Source organism: Eufriesea mexicana, unplaced genomic scaffold (genome assembly GCF_001483705.2).
Source record: "Eufriesea mexicana isolate 0111107269 unplaced genomic scaffold, ASM148370v2 scaffold177, whole genome shotgun sequence".
Classification (NCBI taxonomy): Eukaryota; Metazoa; Arthropoda; class Insecta; order Hymenoptera; family Apidae; genus Eufriesea; species Eufriesea mexicana.
Genome location: NW_016908337.1, coordinates 78,014 through 97,602, shown reverse-complemented (window position 1 = coordinate 97,602; position 19,589 = coordinate 78,014).

The following is a 19,589-nucleotide window of genomic DNA, read 5'->3' as shown; positions in this document are numbered from 1 at the left end:
TATATATTCGACTTTTGTGCTGTACACTCCAATGCGGCGGGTGCCTGCGCTCTTCTGTTCTCCAGTGGCTACCGATCAGCTTTTGGTAGCACAGCAATAGCGGTCTCAGCACGACAGGCTGGCTTATGTTTCGTTTGGTTAGCTTAGGTTAGGTGCAATTCGTTTAGGATATCTTTGTCTTTCGCGCTGCACACAGTTATTCGGCAGAATGCAGCGCTCTACCGTGTTCTACTATATTCTGGTTAACCCTAGCGTGACCAGAAAATTGTTCGCGGCACATTACGTTGAGTCATGCTACGTTCGGTTAGAATACGTTGGTATGCGTTAGGTACGGGTCGGTTTGGCTTTTCCGCTATACACTGCAATTCAATGGATTTCTGAGCACTACTCTCCTCTGCGATGTGCTGCTCGGCTCTTGGCACGCCAGCAATAGTTATTGCGGCCCGCTGGATTGTGTCAGGTCACGTTCGGTTATGTTAGGAGTGGATAGCTTTGACTTTTCCGCTTCATACTGCTATTCGGTGCATTTTTGCGCTCTACTGTGCCCTAGGAAGCTCTGCTTCGCTCTGGGGAAGCCAGGAGTGGTGCTCTCCGCATGAAACGTTTAGCTAGGCTACGTTTGCGTAGGTTACAATTGTTCGGGTTAAGTTCGGATGGATTTGGCTTTTCCGTCATACATTGCGATACTTCGGAATTCGATGTTCTACCCTCCTCTAATATTTAATGCTCCGGTCAGGGGACGACAGCAATTGTGGTTGCGGCACGTTAGTTTGAGTAAGGTTACGTTTGGTTATGTTACAGTTTGCTAGCTTAGGATAGGGTATCTTTGACTTATGTGCCTTAGACTGTGGTCCGGTGGACTTTTTCGCACTGATGCTCTCTAATGTTTTCAGCTTGGCCCTGGGGATGCCAGCAACAGCGTTCAGGGCATGTTGGACGGGGATATGTTACGTTTGGTTAGGTTAGGTTAGGTTTTGCTGGGTAAGGATAGCTTTGGCTTTCGTGCCATTCTATGCTCTTCTGTGGACTTCTGCGCCCTACCGTGCTGTAGTAAATGATGCTTGGCCCTGTGGATGCCATCATTAGTGGTCGCGTCTCGCTATGCTGAGCTACGATACGTTTTGCAAGGTTTTATATGTTTCCGTTAGGTTCGGATAGCTTTGACTTTTCTGCTATACACTGTGATTCTATGGATTTCTGAGCCATACTCTACTCTAATGTGTTCTGCACTGCTCTGGGGAGGCCAGCAATGGTCGTCGCGTCACGTTAGATTCAGTTACTTTATGTTTCGTTAAATTAAGTTCCGTTAAGTTACGTTTCCTTTGGTTAGGGCTGTCAAGCTTCGACTTTCGTGCTATACACTGCTATTCGGTGGATTCCTGCGCTCTGCTGTGCTCTAATATTTTCTCCTTGGCTTTGGGGTGGCCAGCAAACCTGGTCTCGGTACACTAGGTTGAGCTGGGTTAGGTTACGCTAGTTTCGGTTAGGACAGCTTTGCCTTTCGTACTGTTTGCTGTCGCTCAGCGGATTTTTGCCCTCTACTGTGCTCTACTATATTATGCTGGACTCTGGCGGGGCCTGCAATAGTGGTCGCGGCACGTTAGATTTAGTTAGCTTACGTTTGGTTGTGTTACGGTTGGTGAGGTTAGGATAGGATAGCTTTGACTCTTGTGCTATACATTGCCGTTCCATGGATTTCTGCACTCCACAATTCTCTAGTATGTTCCGCTCGGCTCTGTGGAGGCCAGCAATAGTGATCGCGGTTACTTGGGTTGTGTTAGGTTTCTTTTGTCTATATTATGGTCTGCTATGTTAGGAAAGGGTAGCTACGACCTTTTTGCTACCCATTGCTATTCGGCGGAATTCTGCGCCGTACTGTGCGCTACTGTATTCTGCTAGCCGATGCGATGGCCAGCGGCAGCTGCCTCGGCACGTCATGTCGGGTAATGCTACGTTTGGTTTTGTTAGGTTAGGCTTAGTTCGGTTAGGGTAGCTTTGACTTTTGTGCTGTACACTGGTATTCTATGCATTTCTGCCATCTACTATCCTCCAACATTTTCTGCTTCCCTCCGTGGAGGCCGGCAACAATGGTCTCTACATATTAGGTTGTATTACGTTACGTTCGGCTCTGCTACGTTTGGTTAGGTTATGATATGTTAACTCGGCTTCTATGCTGTACACTGCTCTTCGGTTGGTTTCTGCACCCTAATGCGCTCTGATGTGTTCTGCTTGGCTCTGGGGAGGCCAGCAATAGTGGTGTCGGCACGTTACGTTGTGCTAGGGCACACTCCGTGTGTTTAGGTTATTTCAGCTAAGGTTTGGATACATTTGTCCTGTGTGCTGTTCACTGCAATGTGACGGATTCCTGCGCTGTACTGTTCTTTAGTATATCCTGCTTGGCTCTATAGAGGGCAGCAATAGGCATCTCGTCACGTCAGGTTGAGCAAGGTTACGTTCGTCGATGTCAGGTTATGATAACTTCGGTTAGGATACCTTCGACTTTCGCACTACACACTTGTATTGGGTGGATTCCATAGCTCTACTGTGCTCTACTGTTTTCTGCTTGTCTCTGTCGACGCCAGGAATAGTACTCCCGGCACGTTAGGTTGAGATAGGCTACCTTCGGTTGTATTAAGTTTGTGTTTGTTAGGACAGAGTAACGTTGGCTTTTGTGCTATACACTGCTTTTGGGTGGATCTCTGCGCGCTACTGTTATCTAGTATGCTCTGCTTGACTCTGTGGAGGCCAGCAATTCTGGTCGCGGCGATTTAAGTTAGGCTAAATTACGCTTGGTTTGGTTTGATTAGGTTGGCTCAGGTTAGGATACCTTTGACTTTTGTGCTTTATACTGCTGTGTGGCGGACTTCTGTGCTCCCCTGTACTCTGGTACGTTCTAGTTGACTCTGTGGATGACAGCAATATTTGCCTCGGGTTGTTAGGTTGAGTTACATTACGTTTGGTTCTGTTACGTTTGGTTACGTTAGGATAGGATAGCTTTGACTTTTATGCTTTGCTTTGCTCTGCTCTTCTGTTGATTTCTGCGCTATACACTGATGTAATATTCTCTGCTTGACTCTTTGGAGACCAGCAATGGCAGCCTCTGCACGTTATGTTGAGTTATGCTACGTTTGGTTAGGTTAGCTTAGGGCAGACTAGGTTCGGGTATCTTTGATTTTTGTGCTATACACTGCCTTCCTATTGACTTCTGCGCGCTTCTCTGCTCTAGTATATTCTGCTTGGAGGTGTGTAGACCAGCAACACTCGTCCAGGGAGGTTAGTGTGTGGCATCTCACGTTTGGCATCTCGCGTTTGGCATAGTCAGGTTAGGTGAGGTTCTGACATGATAGACATGACTTTTGTGCCAAACACTTCAATTCGGGGGATTTCTGCCCTCTACTGTGCGCTAGCTTACTCTGCTTCGCACTGAAGAGGTCAGCAGTAGTGGTCTATGTACGTTAGGTTGAGTTATGTTACGTATTGCTATCTTGCGTTTGGTTAGATTTGTATAGCATAACCTACAATTTTGGGCTATACTCTGCTATTCGGTGGATCCCTGCGCGCTGCGTTGCTCTACTATAAACTGCTCGTCTTTGGGGAGGCCAGCAATAGAGGACGTGGCGCGATATGTTGTGTCAGGTTTCGCATGGCTATGTCAGGCTTGTCTACGTAGGTTATGTTGGTTGTGGCTTTTGCGTTGAAGAGAGCTTTTCGGTAGATTTCTGCGTTTCACTGTGCTCTAAAATGGTCTGCCCGGCCCTGCGTGGCGAGCGATAGTGGTCTCGTCACGTTAGGTTGAGTTATGCTACTTTTGGGTATGTTACGATTGGTTATGTTTGTAAAGGGCCGCTTCGACTTTCGTGTTATACACTGTTATTATGCGGACTTCTGCGCGCTACTGTGCCCTACTGTTTTCTGCTTGGCCCTGGGGCGTCCAGCAATTGTGGTCACGGCTCGTGAAAATGAGTTATGATTCGTTCGGTTATGTTAAGTTTCTCTAGTTTAAGTGTGTATGGCTTTGTCTTTTCCGCTATACACTGTGATTATATGGATTTCTGCTCTCTACTGTCCTCTAATATGATCTGCTTGTCGATGGGGAGGCCAGCAATAGTGGTCTAGGCACGTTAGGTTGGACTTGGTTGCGTACGTTTGTGATGCGCTTGGTTAGGTTAGGCAGCGTATCTTTGACTTTTGCGCCATACACTGAAACTCTGTGAATTTCTGCGCAGTACAGTGATCAAGTATGCTCTGCATTGCCCTGGGGAGGTCAGAGATAGTGGCCACGGCACGTTAGGTTGAGCTTGGTTACATTCGGTTAAGTTATGTTTGTTAGGGTTAGGTGCGTTTGGCATTGACTTTCTCGGCGAAGACTGTTATTCGGCGGATTTCTACGCTCTACTCTGCTCTACTAACATCTGCTCGCATCTGGGGAGGCTGGCAATACTGGTATCTGCGCGTTAGTTTGTGTTAGGTTACGCTCGGTTATGTCACGGTTGGTTAGGTTAGGATAGGGTAGCTTTGACTTTTGCGCTATGCACTGCGACCCTATGGATTTCTGCGCTCTACCCTCCTCTATTATGCTCTGAGTTACCGTGTGGAGGCCAGCGATACTAGTCGCGGATGGTCAGGTAGCGGTGTACTACGTTCGGTTGTGTTAGGTCAGGTTAGGTTAGGCTTGGGTACATTTGACTTATGTGCTCAGCTTCAACGTTTAACGGACATATGTTCCCTACTGAGCTCTATCGTAATCCGACTGTATCTGGGGACGCCAGCAGTAGTGGTCTCGCCATGTTAGGTTGAATTGGGCTACGCTTGCATATGTTATCTTTTGGATAGGATAGGATAGGCTACTTTGACTTTTGTGCCTTACACTGATATACCGTGGATTTCTGTGATGTACTGTTCTCTGCAAAATTCTGTTTGGCTCTGAAGAGGTCATGAGCAGTGGTCGTTGCACGTTATGTTGAGCTACACTACGTTTGGCTATGTTAGGATAGGCTACGTTCGGTCAGGATGGCTCTCACTTCAGTGCCATACACGGCTATTCGCTGAAATTCTGCGCTCTGCTGTGCTCTAATACCTTCAGCTTGGCTGGGCGGAGGCCAGCAATGGAAGTCTCGGCTCGTTACGTTTAGTTATACTACGCTTGGCTAGGTCGAGTTATGTCTGGTTTGTTTAAGATGGCTATGACTTTTGTGTCACACACTGCTATTCGGTGGATCTCTGCGCACTACTGTGATGTAATATTCTTTGCCTGGCGATGAGGTGGCCAGAAGTAGTGGTCTAGGCACGTTAAGTTTTGTTAAGATACGTTTGATTAGATTAGGACAGGGTAACTTTGACCATTGTGCTATACGCTGATGTTCGCTGGTCTACTGTGCTCTGTTCGCCTCTGATGATGCCAGCCGTAATGGCCGTGGCACGTTATGCTGGGTTAGGTTACGTTTGGTAAGGTTAGATTAAGTTACGTTTGGCTTGCATGGCTTTGACTTTTGCGTTATGTATGCCTATTCGGCGGATTTCTGCGCTCTACTGTGCTCTAGCATATTCAGTTTGGCTCTGTGGAGGCCAGCAGTAGTGGTCTCGGCACTTTAGGTTTAGTTATTCTATGTTCGGTTAGGTTAGGTTCGAATATGTTTGGCTAATGTAGCTTGTACATTTCTACTGTACACTAGTTTTCGGCCGATACCTGTACACTGAATTGCTCCACGAGAATATGCTAGTCTCTGGGAGGACATCGATAGCGGTCGTGGCAGGTTTGGTTCTGTTATGCTACGTTTGGTTAGGTTAGGCTTGGATAAGATTGCAGAGGATGGCTTTGACTTCTGTACTATACACTGCTGTTCGGTGGTCTCCTGCGCCCTACATATCTCTACTTTCCTCTGTTCGATTCTCGGTATGCCAACAGCGGTGTTCCCTGCATTTTGGGTTGAGTTAGGTCACGTTTGGCTGGGTTACGTTAGTTTGGGTTAGGTAGGGATTGCTTTGACCTTCGTGGTATAAACTTTTTTTTCGGTGGACTTCTGCTATCTACTCTCCTCTAATATGATCTGTTCGGCTCTGAGGAGGGCAGCAATAGAGGTATCGGCACGTTAGGAGAAGTTAGGTTACTTTTGGTTACGTTACGTTTGGTTATGTTAGGATGTGGTAGCTTTGACATTTGTGCTGTACACTGCTAAACGATGAATTTCTGAGCTCTACTGTGCTCTAGGATATTCTGCTTGACACTGGAGAGGCCAGAAACGGTAGTCTCGGCTCTTTATGTTGGGTTATGTTACGTTTGGTTGGACTGTGTTTGTTTTGGTTTGGTTTGGATAGCTTGAACTTTCTTGGCAGAGACTGTTATCAGGTTCATCTCTGCGCTCTAATGTGCTCTACTATACCCGCCTTGACTCTGGGGATGCCAGCATCAGAGGTCGCTGCACGTTAGGTTGAGTTAGGTTACGTTTGGGTATGCTAAGTTTGGTCAGGTTGGGGAAGGACTGCTTTGACTTTTGTGCTACACACTGCTATTCGGTGGATTTCTGCGCTCTACTATTCACCAGTATGCCCTGCTTTGCTCTGGGGTGGCCAGAAACGGTGACCGCCGCGCGTTAAGTAGAGTGAAGTTACGTTTGGATAGGTTATGTTTGTTTGGTTAGGTTTGGCTCTTCTCGGTTAGGTTAGGATACCTTTGACTTTTGAGATATACACAGAGTGCGGTGGATTGCTGCGCTCTACTGTGCTCTAGTACGTGCTGCTTGGCTCTGGACATGCCAGTAATTGTCGTCTCGGCACGTTATGTTGAGGTATGCTACGTTTGTCTTTACTACGTTTGGACATGTTAGGACAGAGTAGCTTCGAATTTTGAGCTGTTGACAGCTACTCGCTGGATTTCTACGCTGTACATTGCTCTACTAAACTCTGGCTTCTACTAAAATCTGGGGAGGCAAGTCATTTTGGTTGCTGCACGTTAGGTTGAGTTAGGTTACGTCTGGTCAGGTTAGGTTATGTTGGGTTAGGGGAAGGCGGCTATGTCATTTGCGCGATACACTGCTTTTCGGTGGATTTCTTCGATCTACTCCGCTGAAATATATTCTGCTTGGCTCTGGGGATGCCAGGAGCAGTGGTCGCGGCACGTTATGTTATGTTAGACTGCGTTTGTTTGTGTTAGGGTGTGTCAGGTTAGGTCAGGCTATCCTTGACTTTTGTGCTGTACACCTAACAGCGGCATATTTCTGCGCTCTACTGTGCTCTAGCTCACTTTGCTTGGCTCTAGGGTGGCCAGTAATAGTGGCCGTGGCAAGTTATTTTGAGTTGGGTTACGTACGGTTCTGCTACGTATGGTTATCATAGGAGAGGACAGCTTTGACTCCTGTGCTATACACGGCTATTCGGTGGCCCTCTGCTCTCTAGTCTCCACTAATACGTCCTGCTTGGTCCTGGAGAGTTCAGTAATAGATTTCCCGGTACGTTAGGTTGTGTTATGTTACGTTTGGTTATGCTAGGATCGGTTAGGTTAGGATTAGACAGCCCCTGACCTTTGTGCTATAGGCTGCTACTCGGTGAACTCCTGCGCTATACTTTGCTCTGCTATGCCCTGCTCGGCTCTGCGAATGTCAGCAATTGTGGTCGTGGCACGTTACTTTGGGTTAGGTTACGCTTGGTTAGGTTAGGTTTGGTCTTGAAATGTTTTGTTATCCTTGACTTTTGTGCTATACACTGCATTGCGGCGGATTCCTGCGCTCCACTGTGCTCTAGTATACACCGCTTGGCACTGGTTACGACTGCAATAGTGGTGTCGTCGCGTTAGGTTGTGCTATGATACATATGGCTGCGTTATGTTTGGTTAGGTTAGGATAGGGTTGCGTCGGCATTTGCTTCATACACTGCCCGCTATGCAGCGGAATTCAGCTCTCCATTTTAATCCAATATGTTCTGCTACGCCCTGCGGTGGCCGGTAATCCTGGTCGCGGCACGATATGTTGAGATATGTTACGTTTGGCTTAGGTACGGTTGGATAGGTTAGAATACGGCAGCCTTGACTTCAGCGCCATACACATATTCGGTGGATTTCTGCCCTCCGCGGTGCTCTAGTATACTCTGCTTGCCTCTCGGGGGGGGGGGGGGGGGGGCAGCGATAGTGGTCTCGGCACGTCAGGTTAAGTTATGTTACGTTCGTTAATATTTCGCCTGGACAGGTTATGAGAGGTTAGAGTTGCCTTTCGTGCTATACACTGCTCTTCGGTAGATTTCCACGATCTACGCCGCTCTAAAATGATCTGCTTGGCCCTGGGTCGCCAGCAATGGTAGTCTCGGCACGTTATTTTGACTTATGCCACGTTCAGTTAAGTTCGTTTCGGGCTGGCTAGGTTAGGGTATCTTTGATATTTATGTAATACTCGGCCGGTCTATGCGCTCCTGCTGGCTGCTCTCCTCTAATATGTTGTGCTTCGCGATGTGGAGGGCAGCAATACTGCTCCAGGCACGTTCGGTTGGACTTGGTTCGCGATTGGTTATGTTACGTTCGGTTAGGTTAAGTTTGTTTGGGTTAGGTTTGGATAGCTTTGACTTTCCAAGCATAGACTGCTATTCTATGGATCACTGTGGGCTACTCTCCTCTGATATGTTCTGCTCGACCCCGGGAGACCAGCAGTTGTGGGCGCTGCATGTGAGTTGTTCTCATGTTACGTTTGGTTATTTCACGGTTGGTTAGGTTAGGACTGTATAGCTTTGACTTTTGTGCTAGACACTGCTAATCGGAGGATTTCTTCACTCGACTGCGCTCTAATCTTTTCTGCTTGCATGTAGGGAGGCCAGCAAGCGTGGTCTCTCCGCGTAAGATTGAGTTCTGTTACGTTTGTTTATGCTACGTTTGATCAGGTTAGGATAGTGCAGCTTAGTCTTTTGTAATATACACTGCGATTCTATGGATTTCTGAAGGCTCCTCCCCAATACTATTTTCTGCTCGACTATGGGGATGCCAGCAATTGTGGTCAAGGCACGTCAGGTTGAGATAAGCTACGTTTTGCTACCTTAAGCTTGGCAATGTTATAATAGGGAAGCTTGGACTTTCGTGCTGTTCATTGCTGTTCGGTGGATTTCAACTCTCTACTGCGCGCTAATATTTTCTAATTGGAACTGGGCAGGCCAACAAGGGCGGTCTTGGCACGTACGGTTGAGTAATGTTACGTTTGGTTAGGTCATGTCTGGCTAAGTTCGGTATGGATATCTTCGACATTCGTGCTATACACTCTTATTCGGTGGCTCTTTGTGCTCTACTGCGCTCTGCTATAATCTGATTGGCCGTCGGGAGGACGGCTTTAGTCCCATCGGCACATTAGGTTAATTTATATTTCGTTTTGTTAGGTTAGGTTAGGTACATTTCGGCGTGGATAGCTGCGACTTTCGTGCTATACACTGCCATTCCCAGGATTTCTGCGCTCTACTGTGCTCTACTTTATTCTGCTTGGCCATGCGGTGGTCAGCAATGGTGGCCGCGGCACGATAAATTGTGGTAGACTACGTTTGGTGAGGCTACGTTTGTTTGGATTATGTCTGGATAGCTTTGACTTTTCTGCTAAGCACTGCGTATATATGGATTTTTGGCGCTTGATTCTCCTCTCGTATATTTTGCTTGGCTATGGGGAGGGTAGCAATGGTGGTCCCGGCACGTTGGATAGCGTTACGTTACGTTTGGTCTTGTAACGATTGCTTATGTTAGGAGAGGATAGCTACCTCTTTTGTGCTGCATACCGCTATTCGGCACATTTCTGCCCTCTACTGCGCGCTAATATTTTCTGCCTTGCTCTGGGGAGGGTAGCAACAGTGGTCTCGGCATGACAGGCTGTGCTTGGTTACGTTTCGTTAGGTTAGGTTAGGTTATGTTAGGTTGGGACAGTTTTGACTTTCGTGTTGTACACTCTTATCCGGTGCACTCGTGAGTTCTACTCTGCTCTAATACATTCTGAATGGCCATGGGGATGCCAGCAATATTGGTCGCGGTAAGTTATGTTGAGATAAGCTTCGTTAGGTTAGGATACGTGTGTCTGTGTTATGTCCTGGTAGCTCCGTCGTGTCTGCTATACACTTCAATTTCGAGAATTGCTGAGCTCTACTTTACTTTAACATTTTATGCTTTGCTCTGGTTAGGCCAGCAATAGTGGTCTCTGCACTTTGGGCTGAGCTATGTTACGTTTGGTTATGTGACGTTTGGTTATGTCAGGATAGAGCAGCTTTCGAATCCACTCAGTTGATTTTTGCGTTCTACTGTGCTCTAATTTATTCTCGTTGCGCTAGGTGGTGTTACGTTACGCTTGGTTAGGTTAGGTTGCGTTAGGTTGGGTTAGGACAGCTTTTACTTTCGTACTATACACTGCAATCCGGTGGATTTCTGCGCATTAGTGTGCTCTGCTATATTCCGCATAGCCCCGGGTAGGATAGCAACTTTCGCGTCCCGTTATGTTGAGTTAGGCTATGTTTGGTTAGGTCATGTTTGGTTATATTAGGCTATGGCGGCTACGACTTCCGTGCTGTGCACATTTTTCCGGCGGGTTCCAGTGATCTAATGTGCTCCACTGTATTCTGCTTGGCTCTGTGAAGACCGGCAGCAGTGGTTGCTGCACACTCCTTTGAGCTACCCTACGTTCGGTTAGGTTAGGCTAGATCAGGTTATGTTGGGATATCTTGGACTATTGTGCTCTTCGCTGCAATGCGGAGGATTTCTGCGATGTACTGTGCTCTAGAATTATCTATATGTCTCTGTGGACGTCAGCAATATCTGCCACGTCATGTTGGGTTGAGCTAGGCTCGGTTATGCTACTTTGACTTTTGTGCTATACACTGTTATTCGGCGGAATTCTGTGAACTACTGTGATCTAGTATGTTCTGCTTGGCTCTGGGGAGGCTGGTAACGGTGGTGGTGGCACGAAAGGTTTTGCTAGGCTTCGCTTGGTAGTGCCACGGTTGGATAGGTTAGGAGAGAATAGTTGTGACTTATGTCCAATACATCGCTATTCGGTGGCTTCCTGCTCTCAACTGTGTTCCAGTATATTCTACTTTGCCCTGGGAATATCACAAATGGTGGCCTCGAAGCGTTAGGTTGTGGTGGTTAGGGTTTCTTTGACATTGGCGCAATACACTGCCATTCTGAAGGCTCCTGCCCTCTACTGTGCCCTAATATGCCCTGCTTTGCGACCGGGAGACTAGCAATATTTGGCTAGGCATTTTAGGTTTAGTAATCTTACGTTCGGTTATGCTGCGATTTGTTTGGTTATGCTAGGACATCCTTGACTCTTGTGCCGTACAATGCAATGCAGCGGACTACTGCACTCTACTGTGCTATAGTATATCCTGCGGGTCGCTGGGGAGGCCAGCAATAGTGGTCCCGGCACGATAGGTTCAGTTATGTTACGTTTGGCTATATTATGTTTGGTTACGTTAGGATAGGACAGCTTTGACTTTTCCGCTATAAACGTCTACTCGGCGGATTACTGCGCTCCAGCGTGCTCTAATAAGCTCTGCTTTGCTCCGGAGAGTCCAGAAATAGTGTCCGCGGCACGTCAGGTTGTGTTAGGTTACGGTTGATTAGGTTGCCGTAGATGGGGTTATATTTGTATTTCTCTTCCTCCTCTGCTAAACACTGCAATTCTATGGATTTCTGCGCTCTACTCTCCTGTAATATTTTCTCCTTGCCTCTGGGGAGTTCAGCAATGGATGTCTCGGCACGTTAGGTTGAGATAAGTTAGGTTCTGCTATGTTACGTTTGATTAGGTTAGGATTGGACGCCTTTGACTTTTGTTCTGTACACCGCGATTCTATGGATTTCTGCCACCTGATTTCCTCTAATATGCTCTGCTTGTCTCTGGGGAATGTAGCAATAGCGGCCTCGGCTCGTTAGGTCCACATTTGATACGTTTGATTAAGTTAGGACAGGATAGCTTTGACTCTTGCGCTATGCACAGCGATCCTATGGAGTTCAGCGCCCTACTGCGCCCTAACATGCTCCGCTTTCCACTGGTCAGTTCAGCAGTATATGTCTCGGCACGTTAGGTTGAGGACGGTCACGCTTGGCTACGTTGCGTTTGGTTAGGTTAGAAAGGTATAGCTCTGACTTTGCGCCATACACTGCTACTCGGTGGATTTCTGCGCTCTTCTTTGTCCTACTATAATCTGCTCGACTCTGTGGATTTCAGCAATAGTGGCCGTTCCACGATGGGTTCAGTTACGTTACGTTCGGTTAGGTTAGGTTAGGCTAAGCTTGGTTGGGATGACTTTAACTTTCGTGCTACACACAGTTATTAGGTGGACTTCTGCGATCTACTGTGTCCTACTATATACTGCCTGCCTCTAGGAAGGCCAGAAGCCGTGGCCGCGGCACGATATGTTGAAATAGGCTACGTTCTGCTACGTTAGGTTGTGTTAAGTTCGGTTAGGATAGCTTTGACTTTCGTGCTGTACACTGATATTCTGTGACTTTCTGCGAGCCACTGTGCTCTAATATATACTGCTTGGCTTAGGGGAGGACAGCAACAGTGGTCGCGTCACATTACGTTGTGTTATGCTGCATTTGTATATGTTACGATCGTTTGGGTAAGGTTCGGTTAGCTTTGACTTTTCTGCTGTACACTGCGATTCCATGGACCTCTGTGCTCTACTCTCGTATAATACACTCTGCTTGGCTCCGTGGAGGCCAGCAATAGTGATAGCGGCACGTTAGGTTCTGTATGGGTACGTTTGGCTATGTTACGTTTGGTTTCGATAGGGTAGGGTAGATTTGTATTTTGTGCTATAGGCTGATATTCTCGTAGGGCTTCTGCGCTCCACTGTGACCTGGTATGCTCTTCTCGAGCCTTTGGAAGCCAGCAAAATTGGTCTCGGCACGTTAGCTAGAGCTATGTTACGTTTCGTTTGGTTAGGTTTGGTTGGGCTTGGTTTGATTGCTCTTACTTTGGTGCTCTACACTATCTCTCAGTGGATATTCGCGATCAACTGTGCTCTAATATGTTTTGCTCTGCGAAGTGTGGCCTGCAGCTGTGGTCGCGGCACGTTATGTTGTGTTACGATGCGTTTGGTTAGGTTACGGCGGGTGAGGTTAAGTTGGCGTATCTTTGACTACTATGATATACACCGCAATGCGGCGGACTTTTGCGCCCAACTGTACTCCAGTATATTTTTTTCGTCTCTTCGGAGGCCAGCCATAGTGATCTCTACCCGTTCGCTTGAGTTAGAGTACGTTCGGTTATGTAACGTTTGGAAAAGTTAGGACAGGATAGCTTTGACTTTTGTGCTGTACGGTGCGATTCTATCAATTTTTGCACCCCACTCCCCTGTAATATGTCCTGTTTCGGTGTGGTGAGTGTAGCAATATTGGTCTCGGTACATTTTGTTGAGCAACGTTACGTTTGGCTATGTTTCGTTTGGTTGTATTAGGACATGATAACATTGACTTTTGTGCTACACACTGCTTTTCGGTGAATTTCTGCACTCTACATTGCTCTTCTACATCCTACTCGACTCTGCGGAGGCCAGTAACGCAGGTCGCGGCACGCTAATTTCAGGTACGATACGTTCGGAAAAGTTAGGTAAGGTTAAGTTTCGTTTAGATGCCTTTGACATTTGTGCTATACTCTGCAATTCGGTGGGTGTTGGCGCCCTAGTGTTCTCTAATATGTTTTGTTTGACTCTGGGGAGGCCAGAAATGTTCGTCTCGGCACGATAGGTTGAGTTGTGTTACGTTTGGTTAGATTAGGTTACGTTGAGTTGCGTTAGGGGATCTTTGGCTTTTGTATTACACACTGCTGCTCTGTCGATTGCAGTGTCCTACATTTCTCTCCTATGCTCTGCCTGGCTCTCGTTAGGCCAGCAATGGCGGTCGTGGCACCCCAGGGTGCGATACGTTACGGTTGGATGTGTTACATTTGGTCAGGTTAGGAGGGGATAGCTACGACTTTTGCTCAATACGCTGATATTCAGAGGATTTCTCCGCTCTACTGTGCTTTAATACGCTCTGCTTTGCTCTGGGCAGGCCAGTAATAGTGGCCGTGGGTCGTTAGGTTGCGTTAGGTTACGTTTGACTAGGTTACGTTAGCATGTGTCACGCTTGGATAGCTTTGACCTTTCTGCTATACACTGCCATTCTATTGACTGCAGCGCTCCACTCCCCTCTAATAAGTGCTGCTTGGCGATGGGGAGGCCAGCAATGATGGTGTAAGCACGTTAGGTTTTGCTATGTTACGTTCAGTTATGTTACGATCTGTTAGGTTATGACAGCATAGTTTAGACTTTTGAGCTTTACTCTGCTATTCGACGGGCTTCTGCGCTCTACATTGCTCCACTATACTCTCGTCGTCTCCCGGGAGGCCAGACATAATGGTCGCCGCGCGTTAGGTCTGGTTAGATTACGCTTGGTTATTCTAGGCTGCGTTGTGACAGGCTAGGATAGCTTCGATGTTTGTGCTAAACACTGCTACTCAAAGGGCTTCTGCGCTCTTGTGTGCGCTATCACACTCTGTTTGTCTCTGTGGACGCCAGGAATAGTGCGCGCGGCGCGATAGGTTTAGTTATGTAACGTTTGGTTTCGTCAGGTTTGGACAGGTTTGGTTAAGACAGACTTGCCTTTTGTGCTATACACTGCTATTTGGAAGATTTCAGCGTCCTACATTTCTCTGCTTTACTCTGCACCGCTCTCGTGAGCCCAGCAATTGCGGTTTCGGCTCATTATTTTGACGTGTGCTACGTTTGGTTGGGTTATGTTAGTGTGTATTTGGCCTGGATAGCTTTCACTTTCGTGGTATACATTGCAACTCGGTGGATTTCCGCTCCCTACAGTTCTCTGCTACACCCTGTTCGGGTGTCGGGAGGTGAGTAATAGTGGTCGCGGCCGGTTACATTGTGATAGGCTACGTTGGTCAGGTTAGTTTAGGCCACGTAAGGTTTGGATGCCTTTGACTTTTGTGCTATAAACGTCATTGCGGTGGATTTCTGAACTCTGATGTGCTCTAGTGCATTCAACTTGCCTCTGTGTAGGCCAGCAATGGTGGTCTCGGCACGTTAGGTTGACATATGCAACGTTTGGTTATGTTAGGATAGGTTAGCTTCGACTACTGTGCTGTGCACAGCGATTCTATGGATTTCGTCACTCTACTCACCTCTAGTATGTTCTGCTTGGATCTTGGAGGGCAGAAATGTGTGTCTCGGAACGCTAGGTGGGCTTTGTTACGTTTGGTTATGTTAAGCTTGATTGCGAAATGTTGGGATGTCTTTGACTTTCGTGCTATACGCTGCCATTCCATGGGCATCAGCGCTTTACTTTCCTCTAATATGCCCCGCTTGGTGACATTGATGCCAGCAATAGTGGGCTAGGCACGTTAGGTTGGGATTGGTTACGCTTGGTTACGATAGGTTAGGTCTGGTTAGAATGTGTATCTTCGACTTTTGTGCCATTCAGTGTAATGCGGTGGATTTCTGCGCTCTACTATGGTCTAGTACATTCAGCTTGTCTCTGTCGAGGCGAGCAATAGTGGTCTCGTAATGTCAGGTTGAGTGAGACTGAGTCTGGATGTACCAAGTTTGGCAAGGCTAGGATACGCTAATTCGTCTTTTGTGCCGTACACCGCTATTCGGTGAGTTTCTGCGACCTAACGTGCTCTGATATGCCCCGCTTGGCTCTGGGGTAGCCGGTGTAAGTGTTCCAGGTAGGTTAGTTTGGAAAAGATTACGTATCGTTAGGTTGGGATAGGAAGGCTCGGTTAGGATTTCTTTGAATTTTGTGCTATAAACTGCTATTCGGTGGATTCCTGCGCTCTACATTGCTGCAATATAATCTGCTCCAATCTGCGTATGCGGGCAATAGTGGCCGCGGCACGTTATGTTGAGCCATGTTACGTTTTGATAGGATAGGTTAGGCTACGTTTGGTTACTGTAGCTACAGCTCTCGTGCTGTACACTGTTGTTCGGTATATTCCTGTGATGTACTGTGCTCTACTGCATTCCATGTGACTCTGGTGTGGCCAGGAGCAGTGGTCGCTGCACGTTGCGTTGAGCTGTGCTATGCTTGGTTAGGTTACGTTAGGCCTGGTTAGGTTAGGGTATCTTCGGCTTTAAGGCCACTCACTGCCATGCAGTGGATGTCTGCACACTACAGCGCTCTAGTACATACGGGTTGCCTCTACGGTGGCCTGCAATAGTGGTCTCGTCATATTAGGTTGAGCTAGGCTACGTTTGGTTGTGTCGCGTTTGGCTAGGTTAAGATATGCTACTTCGACTTTCGTAATTTTCACTGCTATTCGGTGGATTTCTGCTCTCTAATGCGCACTAACATGCTCTGCTTGGCCCTGGGGAACAGCAATATTGCTGTCGTCACGTCATGTTGAGTTACACTACGTTTGGATGGGTTAGGTTTGGGATTGTTTCGTCAGGATACGTTTGACTTTTGTGCTATACGCTGCAATGCGGTGAATTTCTGCGCCCTGCTCTGCTCTAATATTCTCTGCCTGGGTCTATGGAGTCCAGCAGTAGTAGCCTTGACACGCTAGGTTGAATTATGTTGCGTTTGGTTGAGTTAGGTTAGGCCTAGGTCGGTCATGTTAACTTAGACTTTCGTGGTATACACTGCTCTTCGGACTATTTCAACGCTGTACTGTGCTCTACTATATTATAATCAGTCCCGGGAATGCCAGCAATATTGGCCTCGGCACGTAAGGTTGATTTATGTTTCGTTTGGTTGGGTTATGTTAGGCCAGATTAGGGTAGGATATCTTTGACTTTCGTGCCATAAACTGCTATTCGGTGCATTTCTGTGACGTCCAGCGCTCTACTATATTCTGCTTGGTTCAGTGGATGCCGGAAGCAGCGGTCTCGGCACGTTAGGTTGAGCTATGCTACGTTCGTGTATGTAACGTTTGGTGCGGATAGGTTATTATAGTCCAGTCTTTTTTGCTGTACACTGCAATTCGCGAACTTCTGCGCTCTACTGTGTTCTAATGTCATCTGCTTGGCTTTGTGGAGGCCAGTAGCTGTCGTCAGGGCACGTTGAGTTAAGCTATGCTACGCTAGAAGGTGGTAGGTTAGGTCAGGTTAGGTTAGGATATCCTCGACTTTTTTGCGGTTCAGTGCAATACGGTGGATTTCTGCGCTCCGCTGTGCACTAGTATATTCCGCTTGTGTCCGTGGAGGCCAGGAGCAGTATGCGCGGAACGCTATTAGAGTTGTGCTACGTTCTTTGTGTTTATGTTGGGTTAGGATAATATAGGTTATCCTCGACCTCTGTGCTATACCCTGCCTCGTCGCGTTAGATTGAGCTGCGTTACGTTTGGCTATGTTACGTTTGGTGAAGTTAGGAGAGAGTAGTACAGACTTCTGTGCTATAGACAGCTATGCACACATAACTGCGATTTTCTGTGTTTTAATATTTTCTGCTTGGCGTTGGAGAGGCCGGCAACAGTGGCCTCGGCACGTTAGCTTGGGGTAGGTTACGTTTCGTTAGGTTAGTTTGGGAATGTTTGGTTAGGATTGCTTTCAATTTTGTGCTATACGCAGCTGTTCGGTCGATTTGTGCGCTCCATATTGCTATGCGATTCTCTGCTCAACTCTGGGGAGACGAGCAACTGTGGTCGTGACATGATATGTTAAGTTATGTTATGTTCGGTTAGGCTATGTTTGGTTAATTTTTGCGAGGATAGCTTTGACTCTCGTGCTCCACAACGATATACGGAGGATTCCTGCGATCTGCGGTGCTCTACTGTATTCTGTTTGGCTCTGTGGAGGCCGGAAACAGTGGTCGCGGTACGTTATGTTGTGTTATGCTAAGTTTGGTTTGGTTAGCTTATGTGAGGTTAGGTCGTGGTATCTTCGACTTCTGCGTTGTACACTGCAATCCGCTGGATTTCTGCCCTCTAGAGTGCTCTAGAAGATTATGCTTGTCTCTGTGGAGGCCTGCAACGCCGGTCTCGTCTGGTTGGGTCGAGCTAGGCTACATTTGGTTACGCTACGTTTGGCTAGGATTGGCTACTTTGACTATAGTGCTTTACACTGCTATTCGGTGGATTTCTGCGCTCTAATGCGCCCCAATATTTTCTGCTTGATTCTGGGGATGTCGCATTGGTGGCCTCGGCACGATGGGTTGAGTTAGGTTAGGTTTTTCTAGGTTACATTCGTTTGTTCTAGGTCCAGGTAGCTTTGACTTTTCTGCTATACACTGGGATTCTACGAATTTTTGTGCTCTACTCTGCTCTAATATGTACTACTCGCCTCCTGGGAGGCCTAAAATAGTTGTCGCGGCACGTTAGGTGTAGTTACGTTACGTTTGGTTATGTTAGGATTGGTTTGGTTAGGAAAGGATAGCTACGACTTTTGTGCTATGCACTGCCGTACGGTGGATCCCTGTGTTCTACTGCGCTCTAGTATATTCTGCTTGGCCCTGGGGATGCAAGCAACAGTGGTCTCGGCACGTTGGTTTCTGTAACGTTACGTAAAGCAATAGCGACCACTATTGCTGGCGTTCCCAGATACGAGCGGGATTACCAGAGCATATTAGGAAGCAGAAATCCGCTGCACTTCAGTGCAAAGGACAGAAGCCAAAGATATACTACCCTAGCCTGACCTAACCTGACCAATCGGAGCATAGCCTATCTCAACATAGCGTGCCGATGCCACTAATGCTGGCCCTCCCAGAGACTAGCAGAACATACTAGAGCACGGCAGAGCGCAGAAATCCTCCGCACTCAAGTGTACAGCGCAAAAGACAATGACATCCTATCCTAACGCGGAAAATTATAACCTGACCGAACATAACCTAACTCTACCTAACGCGCAGCGGCGACCGTTTCTGGCCTCCTCAGAGCAAACTACAGCATATTAGATCACAGTAGAACGCAGAAATCTACCGAATAGCAGTTTATAGCGCAAAAGTACATTCTATCCATACTTAAGCCAGACAAATGTAGCTTTGCCAAACGTAGCCTAGCTCAACCTCACCTACATAGACAGCGACTGCTGGCCTCCCCAGTGCCAAGCGGAGTATATCGGAGCACCGTAGAGCGCAGGAATCCACCGAAAAGCAGTTAATTGCACAAAAGTCATAACTACACTAACCTAACCCCGCCCACCCTGTCCTAACCAAACGTAATCTAGTACAACCTAGCGTACCGCGGCCAGTATTGTTGACATCCACAGCGCCGATCTGAACATATTAGAGGAGAGAAGAGAGCAGGAATCAATAGTTTCACAATGTATAGCAGAAAAGTCGAAGGTATGCAAACAAAGCGTAAGCTAACATCCAATAGACAAACGTATCCTATCTCAACCTAATGTGCCGAGAATACTATAACTGGCTTCCCCAGAGACAAGTAGAACATACTAGAGTACAGAAGAGCGCAGAAATCCAACCAGGAGCATAGTATAGTCAAAAGTCAAGTCCATCATAAGCAAACATATTCCAATCCCGCCTAACCGAACGTAACCTAACTCAACCTATCTTGTCACGAGCACTATTGCAGGCAACCTCAGAGTCGAGCACAGTATAGTAGAGCAATGTAGAGCGCAGAAATCCACCGAATAGCAGCGTATGGTGCAAAAGTCAAAGTTATCCTGCCCAACCTAACCAAACGTGACAT